We start from the raw sequence: 11877 nt of genomic DNA, 5'->3' as shown, positions 1-11877 counted from the left end.
ACCCCTTCCAGGACATGAGTGTAATCTTCTCATCCAAGTGTTGCCAAGTGTCTTCTGAGCCACTCACCAGTCATTAGTTCATTAATCCACGCTTTCATTCAACAGTCATTTACTGACTACCTACTGCGTGCCAGGCACCACACAAGGACCTTTACAGAGTAAGATAAGTTAGAAAGAGTCTGTTTTCATGATTCTCAATCAAAGGGAAGAAAATTACAATGCACTATGCTGGTTCAATAAAGCACATTTACATGCATAGGCATATGATCTTTCTTATTGTTAGGCTCATAAATTCTTGAGGCCAGAGACTATACCCTGTGCTTCTGCTGTGAGTCCTAGAAACCATATTGAGCATAATATCTAGGCTTTGAAGCATACTTGTTAAATGTTATGGAACTGGCTAACAGATTATATAGCTCAAAATTATCTATGTAATTGTCTCAACATCTCTTCATGCTGCTAGGGAAAAAAAAAGTCAGAGCTAAAATGAAACACCCACAGAATATCTCTGAAAGGATCCACAAGCAACCAGCTGCTTCAGGACAAAAAAAGACATAATTGGCTGAAGAATGGGGTAAGAAGAAAATTTGCTAACAGACACATTGTTGTACTTTTGAATTTTGTACCACAGGAGTGAGTCATTAAAAATTAAATGATACATTCTATTCCATACAGTTTCAATACATCAATAGGGACAAGACTCAACATGGTAAATTTTCCTGGGTCTATGGTTTTTCCAGTGGTCATGTATGGATGTGAGAGTTGGACTGTGAAGAAAGCTGAGCGCCGAAGAATTGATGCTTTTGAACTGTGGTGTTGGAGAAGACTCTTGAGAGTCCCTTGGACTGCAAGGAGATCCAACCAGTCCATTCTGAAGGAGATCAGTCCTGGGATTTCTTTGGAAGGAATGATGCTAAAGCTGAAACTCCAGTACTTTGGCCACCTCATGCGAAGAGTTGACTCATTGGAAAAGACTCTGATGCTGGGAGGGATTGGGGGCAGGAGGAGAAGGGGACGACAGAGGATGAGATGGCTGGATGGCATCACTGACTCGATGGACGTGAGTCTGAGTGAACTCCGGGAGTTGGTGATGGACAGGGAGGCCTGGCGTGCTGCGATTCATGGGGTTGCAAAGAGTTGGACACGACTGAGCGACTGAACTGACTGACTGATGGTTCTCTTGAGGATGGGTGGTAAAGTGATCACTTAGAAAGTTTTTACTCTAGATGGGAAAAATTATGAGAAGAAGGTAGGTGGATACGTAATGCACAATGGCATTTCAAAAATATTTCCCAACTCTCTCTTCTTTCTGATGAGTTTGCTTCTAGCTTGTATTTAACTGACCCCAAAATAAATGGGAAAAAAAAAAAACCTCAGGCATGGCATCAGTCCTCTCTGGTTCTGGTAGCCCTATGCTTTTTGCTCACTCTGACAGTGACCAATAGCAGAGTCTGTGGGGTGTTCTGGAAGCCTTCTGGCCCCCCGACTTACCATGTGTGAAACGGACCCAGGAGTCAGGCCCCACTCCATATCACTTCACTCTCATGTATCTCCAGGGATTTATTCACCTTTCATCCCATGAGAAGGGGCTGCTTTTAGGGTACTGGCCATTATATTAAGAAGGTCAGCTGAAAAGCACTGAGTTAAATGATAAAATATTGATAATATCCCTTTGTCCCTATCTAAATCAATTAATGAGCATCTTACATTTTCAAGACATGAAAACATTTAAAATGGCTATTCTTTGTGTAAAATATCATACGAAGGACAGCTTTTACAGAATGTCCCTTTAAACAAAGCACCACGTGCCTGGATGACATTGAACCCAGCATCCCACTCTTGGAGTTGTTCATTAAAATTAAGAACTATCCAAACTCTATTGACCATCTATTAGCTGTCTCTTTTTTTCCTTTGTGAAAATCGCAGTCAACCCACTTGTGATCATGTTCCCACTGACATGCCTGGAAACTATTAAAAACAGATGTCCAGACCAAGCTCCAGACAGCTGGGGACAGAACAATTCAGGTTGCGTCAGAAACATTTCCCTGTGTGGTTGGAGGACAAGCTCCTTTCAGGTGCCTTTTTTTTTTTTTTTTTTTTTGGTTTTGTTACAATACCAAATATATAACCTCCCAATCATAAACTAAAGGCAGCTTGTATTTGTATTTGCTTTGGCATCGCTTTTGTTTCACAATTTGCTTTAACTGATTCTGAAACATGAACCCTTATCTTGAGCTGTTGAGTCCTTGGTAAAGATCACAGTGAGACCACACATTTATGCACTGAAACTAGAGATTGGTCTTGTGTACATTATCCACCCTGGAAATGCCAGATCCTCCTTTGCTGTGTCCAATAAATACTCTATTATTAGGGAAAGAAAGAGGAGAAGGAGGATAACTGTATTTAAAGCAAGTTTTATTTGCCTTCACTGTTATTGTGAATTCGGTATTTGGTTACTGTTGTTTTTCTTTTAATTTGGTTACTGTTCCTCTAGTATTTGCAGTGTCTGAAATTATTTTAACCAAAGCAGCGTGGGTCCCAACATTTTTTTAGGTCAGAAGGAAAGTGGCTTTGATTTTACTCACACTATCAGTACACAAGAGTAGGCTTTCTCCATGAATAAACAAGCTTTGAACAAGAATTGACTTGTCCAAAGAAATATTTAAAACTGAATGAATGGTGCTGGTGGTCCATTGGTTAAGACTTCACCTTCCAATGCAAGGGTTGTGGGTGCGATCCCTTCTCAGGGAGCTAAGATTGCATGCTCCTCACGGCCACAAAACAAAAAACCGTAAAACAGAAGCAGTACTGTAACAAATTCAATGAAGATGTTTAAGGTGGTCCATATTTTTTTAAAAATCTTAAAAAAAAAAAATGGAGTGAAATGTGGCAGTATTGACTCCTGAATCATTAAGTTTTGAGAAATGCTGCCATGCAACATTTGTTTCCCAACTACACAGTTGGGGAAGGATTCTAACTCATCCCATTTTGGAAGAATTGGATTCACGCAGAAGCGTTGAGAGCAAGTATATGAGCGAAAGATGGATGGATGGCTTTCTCTTCTGCTTCTCCTTTCCTCCACCCGCCTCCGCCCAGTCCCTCCCTCCCCACACCTCCCATGCTGCGAATGCTTCTGTCTGCTCATCTCAGGCAATAGATTTGGGAAGGAGGGAGTTAAAGGAGGTCCACCATGGAGAGGGGCTGTGAGCCTCCAGAATGTGTGGGGTGCTTATGCGGAATCGTGGTGCTGACGGGTGCCCGTACAGGACTGCAGGTCTCAGCCAAGAGCCAACTGTACCCAGGTGGCTGGCTTTCAAGGGGTTAACTTCATGGCACTTCTCCACATGGCCACAAGAGACCCCTGGCATGTTATTGAAACGGGGTCTTTTCCTTCCTGAGACTCAGAAGTCACATACTTAGTAGTTTTATGACAGTTAAGCAGAAAACCAAACTGTCGGTTCCAAAGAAATAAAAATGGACAGATACGATGCTTACTTCTGTTTCACTATTTTTCTACTTTGGGGGACTCCATGAAACTTTAGAGAATTCTTTTGTCAATTTTTATCAATTATACAGGTAATTGTTAATTATGGTCATCATATCTTTACGATATTTCCAGATTTTTCTTTACTAAGATTAAGACAATGTTCATACACTTTGGTATAAATAATATGGATGAGTAAGGAAAAAGCTTTCTGGCGAGCCAGTGGTTAGAACTCTGTGTTGTCACAGCAGAGGGCCCAGGTTCAATCTCTCTGGGCCCAGGGAACTAAGATACCGCAAGCTACATGGGATGCCCTCCCCCACAGAAAAGTTATTTATAACTATAATTTATAAAGATAACTATAAATAAACATTTAAAGCATTTACTTTGAGACCATACAAAGAGGGGGCAGTAGCTACAGAAATTAACTGCCTCTCGAATGGCAGGTTGAGAATACAAAATATTTTTATGAGAACTTTTTAGATAAAGCTGTTTGGAATCTTATGGGTAAATATTTTTAAAGCCACTGTGATTCATAGAAGACTATCCATGGTCCTTTGTGCTTTCCTATCCACACTCCCAAACACACATCAAGTCAGAAGCGTGCACTGCTTCTGGAATATCAGGATGATATCAAAATGTAAAAAAAAAACAAAAAAACACCCAATCACATCAGGTTTGAATGTGAAAATTGACCTATGAGACTCACAGTGTAGATAATAGTCCTACACGCCAAAGGTTTTGATTTCAAGAGCTGGGTTTTTGAGTTTCAATAGGCTAAGCCTACTGAAGCACACAAAGTTTATGACATAAACACTAGATTGGAAAGAGCACAGCAGAAAACTAAATTCCAGCTCCACTGACTGAGGGGGGGAATTAGGAAAGGGAAGCGAGGAAGTCCGATGAGGATGCAGGGCTGCAAGGCAGTTCTCTGTACCCCGTTCAAACTCTGGAGCAAGAAGAACAAATCGAAGTTCCAGGGTAGCGCGATGAGAGCAAGGGAGACTGGACTCCCTAAGACAAGGCGGGGAAGTGAAGACACCTCCAGAGAAGTCACCTCTTTGCTGGTGTGGCAGCTAAAGAGGTCACCAGGTCACAGGTCTGCAGCAGCCCCGGAGTCTCAGCCCCAGAGGGGTGTGAGAGAGCTTCTAAAAGCATTCCCTTGCCCTCTCACTTCCCAAAATGGGAGCAAAGAACCAAGAAAGCCAGGGAGGCAGAAGGAACTCAAAATCAAAATGAGTTTAACTTGAGAGTGTGTGGACCAAGAGCCAGAGACAATAGTCTGACTCTTCTCAACTCAGGGAAGGCATCAGAGAACAGTGAGCACAGAGGACCAGAAGTCACCGATGGCACACAGCCCTCGCCTAGAGAGAGCCCCAGGGAGAACCGACCCCCAGGAGACTATGTTTAGTGCCAGTCATTAAATGGAGTAACGGCTCAACTTAGAAATTAAGTGGGGGTGTTTTAAGATATTTTTTGCACATTTAAGTTTGTAGATAGCAAAAATTACGTATATACACCATGCTACTGCTGAGTCACTTCAGTCATGTCCAACTCTGTGCGACCCCATAGACGGCAGCCCACCAGGCTCCCCTGTCCCTGGGATTCTCCAGGCAAGAACACTAGAGTGGGTTGCCATTGCCTTCTCCAATGCATGAAAGTGAAAAGTGAAAGTGAAGTCGCTCAGTCGTGTCTGACTCCTAGTGACCCCATGGACCACAGCCTACCAGGCTCCTCCGTCTATGGGATTTGCCAGGCAAGAGTACTGGAGTGGGTTGCCATTGCCTTCTCCCAATATACACTATACTGATAAGGAAATAGCAATAACACATAACAAAGAATATTTTAAAATCTTGATACCCTGATGACCCAGGATGGCTCGTCCCTCGTAGGTCACTCCTGGAGTTGCTTAAGAAATAAAACTTTAAGTAAGTATATAAACATCCCCAAGAAGTAAGTAATGGGGGGGTGTATAATCATAATCAGGTTGTCTTTGCTAATATGAATTGATTCTGGTCTGAGCATCACAAAAGAAAAAAAAATCAGAAATGTAGAAGTAGAAGATAGATGTCACTGGATATGTTCCAGTGTTTCTTAGTTTATAGTCTATGAGAACTTGAATAGAATTTGTATTCTACTGTTGTGTGAAAATGGTGTAAATCTTAGTTATGTCAAATTGGTTCACAGTGCTTTTCAGGTCTATTATATTCTTCTACTTCTCTGTACATTCATTCTATTAACTTCTGAGAATTTGATATTGAAACTCCAACTAAAAACCTTAATTTTTCTACTTAAACAACTGTAATATATAGTGGAACTATATGTAACTTTGTTCTGTATTTCCAAAGTCTCCTGTAAATGTGTTATCATATTTTCATAATTTAAAAAAATAAAAAAGAAAGATTTTAAAAAGAAATGTAGCAAGTAGAAGAAATGAAAAACAACTAAGATCATTATGCAAGCAGAGAAAGAAAATAGTAAGTGATACCTCTCCGTGGCTTAGAGCAGCATCATGAGGATTGAACATCCCCTCAGTAACCCTGAGGGCTTGATAATAGGAAGCACTTGATAAGTTATTTTTGATAAATAGCAACATTCTTAGGGTATATTCAAAATCACCACTGATTGTCCTCCTCTCTCTTCTCCTTCCTCCATGCAAAAAAAAGCAATATTGGAGCCCTTCTAATTATCAATTCATGTTCCATTTTTTTTTATTTGTCTGTCTTCATCCAGAGGCTGATTATTTCGTTTATTCATCCATCCATTTAATAAACTATACTGAAACAAAAAGGATCCAATTTGTAAACACTTAATGTGTAACAGTAAAAATAAAGAATTAAAATAGCCCATGGGTAGTAATATGGTGAACAGGTCACTCGCACTATTGGCAAGGAGGGTAAAAACGCTGATTAACTTATTACGTAAACCTGTTGCACGTCTGGAGAAACCAAGACTAAAATTATAATTTATCACTTTCAAACCTAGAGGGAAAAGAATAGAATGAGAAAAACAAATCAGTCCGAAAGAAGGTAAGAGATGGAAGAAAGAAATGTAGCAATGTAAGACAAGTAGAAAATATAAAATAGCAGAAATAAAAGCCAACACACTCAAAGTGTGATAGCCTGGATAAAAATAGAAACCTGGCTTTTAGCCATTTACATATTTAAAGCATAAGGACACAGAAAGGTTGAAAGCAAAAAGATGGGAAATACACCAGGAAAATACCAGCCAAAAGAAAAGCTACTTAGCTATATTAATAGAGAACCATACAATAAAAATACTTTAAGGAAACATATTTGTAAAGATAACAGTTCATTCTATATTATAAACACTTCAATTCATACACAAAAATATATATAATAATTCTAAACTTTTACATACTTAATAAATGATCCCAAAAATATATTAAAATTAAAGGAGAAAAAGTATTAACAGAACTATAAGGATGAATTTACAAACCAACCATCTTCGCAGAACATTTTAACACAACCTTATCAATAATTGTTAGATGGAGCAAATATAAACAACAATAAAAAGTAAAAATTTATAAGACCTTTTCACAATTCAAGTAACAAGGCTGGATTTATGTACCACCCCCAAATTGAATATTAATTCATTTTAAGATAACCAGGATATTTTTGGAATGAAACAAGTCTTAACCCACTGAAAAGAAGGTGTCATGTGGTCAAGTTCTTTCAGAACAATGAAGTGAAGTGAAGTGAAGTGAGTTCGCTCAGCCGTGTCCGACTCTTTGTGACCCCAAGGACTGTAGCCTACCACGCTCCTCCATCCATGGGATTCTCCAGGCAAGAGTACTGGAGTGGGGTGCCATTTCCCTCTCCAGAGGATCTTCCCGACCCAAGAACACAATAATGTCACAACAGTGACATTAGGTTAAAAATTAATAACAGAAAGCTAAGCAAAAAACATTGATTTGGAAGTTTAAGTCATGCTCCCAAACAACTCGTGAGAAAAAAAAAATTATAATGAAAATTAGAAAGCTAAATGAATCAGTTCTAATGAGATGGATGAAACTGGAACCTATTATACAGAATGAAGTAAGCCAGAAAGAAAAACACCAATACAGTATACTAATGCATATATATGGAATTTAGAAAGATGGTAACAATAACCCTGTGTACGAGACAGCAAAAGAGACACTGATGTATAGATCAGTCTTACGGACTCTGTGGGAGAGGGAGAGGGTGGGGAGATTTGGGAGAATGGCATTGAAACATGTATAATATCATGTATGAAACGAGTCGCCAGTCCAGGTTCGATGCACGATACTGGATGCTTGGGGCTGGTGCACTGGGACTACCCAGAGGGATGGTATGGGGAGGGAGGAGGGAGGAGGGTTCAGGATGGGGAATACAGGTATACCTGTGGTGGATTCATTTCGATATTTGGCAAAACTAATACGATAGAGTAAAGTTTAAAAATAAAATAAAAAAAAAAAAAGAAAGCTAAAATGGACAGATCATGAAAATACACATATTAAAACATGGAATACGACTGAAATGTTACTTAGAGAAGTGTTTCTAGCTTTAAATGCTGCTATTTAAAATAAGGCTGAAAATACAAAAAGCATCCCTCTTAAGAAGTCAGATAAAAACCAAGAAAAAGAAAGTAAAGAAAGCAGAAGGAAAGTAAAATAAAAGGAGCAGAAATTAAAAAGATAGAAAATGACATACACTAGAGATCAACAAAGCCCAAAGTTGGTTCCTGGAATAAACTAGTTAAGTTGACAATCTCTTGTAGGATTAATCAGGAGAAAAGAGAAAGTGTGTAACAAAGCATTAATAGGGTGAATACATGGACATAACTACAAATGCTACAAAGATCCAAAAAGATAAAGATATTCTGAACAATGAGCCAATACATTTCCAAAAATTAGGTGAACTGGAGAAATTCACCAAAAGAAATTTAACTCAAGAAAACTAACTTGGAAAGAACTAGAAAAACCAAATAGTTATCCAATCATTCATGTAATCAAAACTTTCTCACAAAAACAACTTGATCAAGGCAGCAAGTTCAGCAAACTTTCACTAAAGAACTTATTCCAACCTTACCCAAACTGCCAGAAAAGAGAAAAAAATTAGGATTAGGGTCTATTTCCCTTTGAGATGCTTGCTATCAGCACCAACAATATCAACCTTTAAGAAATGAGTGTTACGGGCAATTCTCACCCATGAACATAGGTACAAAATCTAAACAAGATATTAGCAAAAAAAAAAAAATTTAATGATATAATTAAAAGGCCAAATTGAGGTTAGCGCTGGAACGCAAAATTGGTTTCTTGTAAGAATACTTATTCATTTAAGACTCCACTTAAAATCATAAGAAAGAACTACTTGCATTTCTCAATATTTAGATGGGAAAAGACTATTTTTTTTAAAAGTTAGCAAACTAAAAATTGACCAGAATACCTTTAACTTCCTAAGGAGACTTTTAACAACTAATACAAATATCATCCTGAATAGTGAAATGTTGAAAGCATTGGCTTTAAAATCAGAAAACAAGACACTGATGACCTCTTTTACTCACCCCTGTACTGGAGTGCCCAACCAGCCCAGTGAGAGTAAAGTGAGAAAAGTTTCAAAAGGAAGATAAATTGGAAAAAAAAAAAAAAAAAGCCACACTATCTTTCTTCATAGTAAGCCCCATAAAATCCCCCTGTAAATTATTGGCATTAACATTTAGCTAAGTCGCTGAGACCAGAATAACAAAAAATGTTCATCACATTTCTATATACTAGCAGCAAATAATTAGGAGACATAATTTTAAATCATATTTTTTACAATAGCAAAAATGATATGGAGTAAAGAAAGTTGAGTCAAGGCACTGAACGTCTCAAAGAAGGCTTTTCTATTATTTAATTTTTATTTTATATTGAAGTATATTAATAGTTGATTTACAACTTTATGTTGGTTTCAGGTATACAGCAAAGTGATTCAGTTGAACTGAACTGATACATATCCATTCGTATATATATCCATACATATATGTATATATACATATCCATTCGTATATATATCCATACATATATGTATATATACATATCCATTCTCTTTCTGAGTCAAAGGAGACTTTCAAGGGAGTGATTGAGTTGTCATGATCAAAGTTTTTGATCAAAGAGGAGGATTTCATATAAGATTTTGGAGTTGGACCCACTCTGGGTGCTGGCAAGGGCTTAGGTGTGGCAGGAAAGCCCATGGCTGAAGGAAGAACTTAATTTCCTTAGAAGAAATGATTCAATAAGAATTTAAATTAAATGGCTGAATCAGGTTGTAAGAACAGTGGGGAGGAGGGGTCCAGGGGACTTGTCAAGAGATTGTTTTTAGAAGCTTTGATTTAGAGCAATAAATGTAGCAAAGATACATTCCTTCCCATTTTATTATAAAGAATAAAAACATGTTTTATTTGTATTTGCTGTATTATTGTGTGGCTTGAGGAGCCGGCAGATGGATCATGAGGGGAAGATTTAACCACCACCTACCAGTCAACCCTTAGACAAAACCACCAAAGAAAGATCAGTGGGGGAAAAAATCGGGAAACCTTTACCTTCAAAACCCTCAATTTTTACAACAAATAAATATATCAGCACCAAACACATGTGTGCTTGTGCTTCTGTGTGAAAGTTTTTATAAAACACTCTGGGTCAGACCATACGAAATTGCCTTTTTTGGCTTGGGGAGTGGGGTGGGGGGCGGCCGGCAAATGAGTCATTGTCAGCAAATGCAGAACCTGATATTTCCTGGATTTGCTGTAGAAAAATCACTGACCTAGCTGAAAAGGTTGGTTTTAAAGATAAAGGGGACGCAGTGCTATAGACTATTTCGTCCTTTCATGGAGGAAACAAAAACAAGCCCTGCTAAGCACCAATTCTATTTTACTATCATTGCCACGATGGTTCTATTAGCTGCATTAAGAAGCCATCACGTAAGATATTCTGCTGGTGAATCCTTTAGTGAATGTGGGTAGATTTCAGCCCTTGACTAATGAGGAAGGGTTCATTTGATTAGACACTGTGATCGAGTATCAGTGTGGCTTAGACGCACACTGTATGCGGTACAATGTCTAACTGGCACAGATTCTAATTCCGATGTTTTTATGTAGGCTCGGCTTCTCTATTAAAATTCAAAGTGTTAATTTAGCGGTAATCACTCCACTCTCTCCTCTCCTCTCACTGAAAGGACAGGCCCTTACTGCATGGGATATAATGTAGAAATGCATTTAGTGCTAGGCCATGATTTTAGACCTCCAGCTGTTTTACTGGTTGTGTAACTAAAAATAAGATAATGTTGTGCTGCGTAACCACTGCTTTCGCCGGCACTCACATTTTACAAATCACTGCACAGTATGTAAACCATTATATTTTTTAAATGCTGAAAATTCCAGCCTAGGAGTCAAACACTTCCATTATTTTTTTTAAAAAAGAGCTTTCTGGACTGTAAAGTGGAATGCATCTTAGATAGGAAAGCCACTGGGCTGAGGTTTACACCATCAGAGTCTTTCCTGTCCATCCTCATTCCGGCAGCAGAGCTGGGAATGAGCATTCCTCCCCATCTGCGGTGTAGAGCAAGATCTTCAAAGACCATCATTGTTTAGTCTCTAAGTTGTGTCCGACTGTTTTGTGGCCCCATGGACTGTAACCTACCAGGCTCCTCTGTCCATGGGATTTTCCAGGCAAGAGTACTGGAGCGCATTCCCATTTCCTTCTCCAGGGGATCTTCCCTATCTAGGGATCAAGCCCACGTCTCCTGGGAATCTCTTGCTTGGCAGGCAGATTCTTTACCACTGAGCCACCTGGGAAGCCCCTTCAAAGGTTTGTGGGTTAGTTTTTGGTTCTAAAATGTCTGCTCTGTAAACTTACAACTTATTCCAAGAATGCAAACCTGAGAAGAGTGCACTGAATAAGAACAGTGGAGAGAAATAGTACGCTTCTCTACACAGGATTATATTAAAAAGTAAGGGTCAGAGGAAGGAACTTTGCGGTTCACATCATACAGACACATAAAACCCCATGATCTTTATACTTCTGTGATCTAATCAGAAGCCCAAAGCGTGCACCTTTAATGGAATATTTGTTTCACATGAAAGCCTTGATAAGTAAATGGAGTTCTACACTGCATTTTTATAATAGCACCTGCTTTCAGAACTTCGTATTAGTATTCTTAGGAATTCAGAAACATTAAAATGTAGGAAACTCATTTTTTTTCCTACCAAGTGCCTCGTGTCCTCTGATCCTGAGGACTGGAAGCACTCCCTCCCCACATCACTCCCTCCTGCGCAGACCACATTTATCACCCTTATGGATGCAAAACGAGGTGAAGCAGGAAGGGACAGTCCTGGGTCGGGCTAAAACGTATCTTCTGTTGGTTTGGGATCAG

This window comes from Bos taurus, chromosome 23 (genome assembly GCF_002263795.3).
Source record: "Bos taurus isolate L1 Dominette 01449 registration number 42190680 breed Hereford chromosome 23, ARS-UCD2.0, whole genome shotgun sequence".
Classification (NCBI taxonomy): Eukaryota; Metazoa; Chordata; class Mammalia; order Artiodactyla; family Bovidae; genus Bos; species Bos taurus.
Note: the sequence above shows the minus strand (reverse complement) of the source record.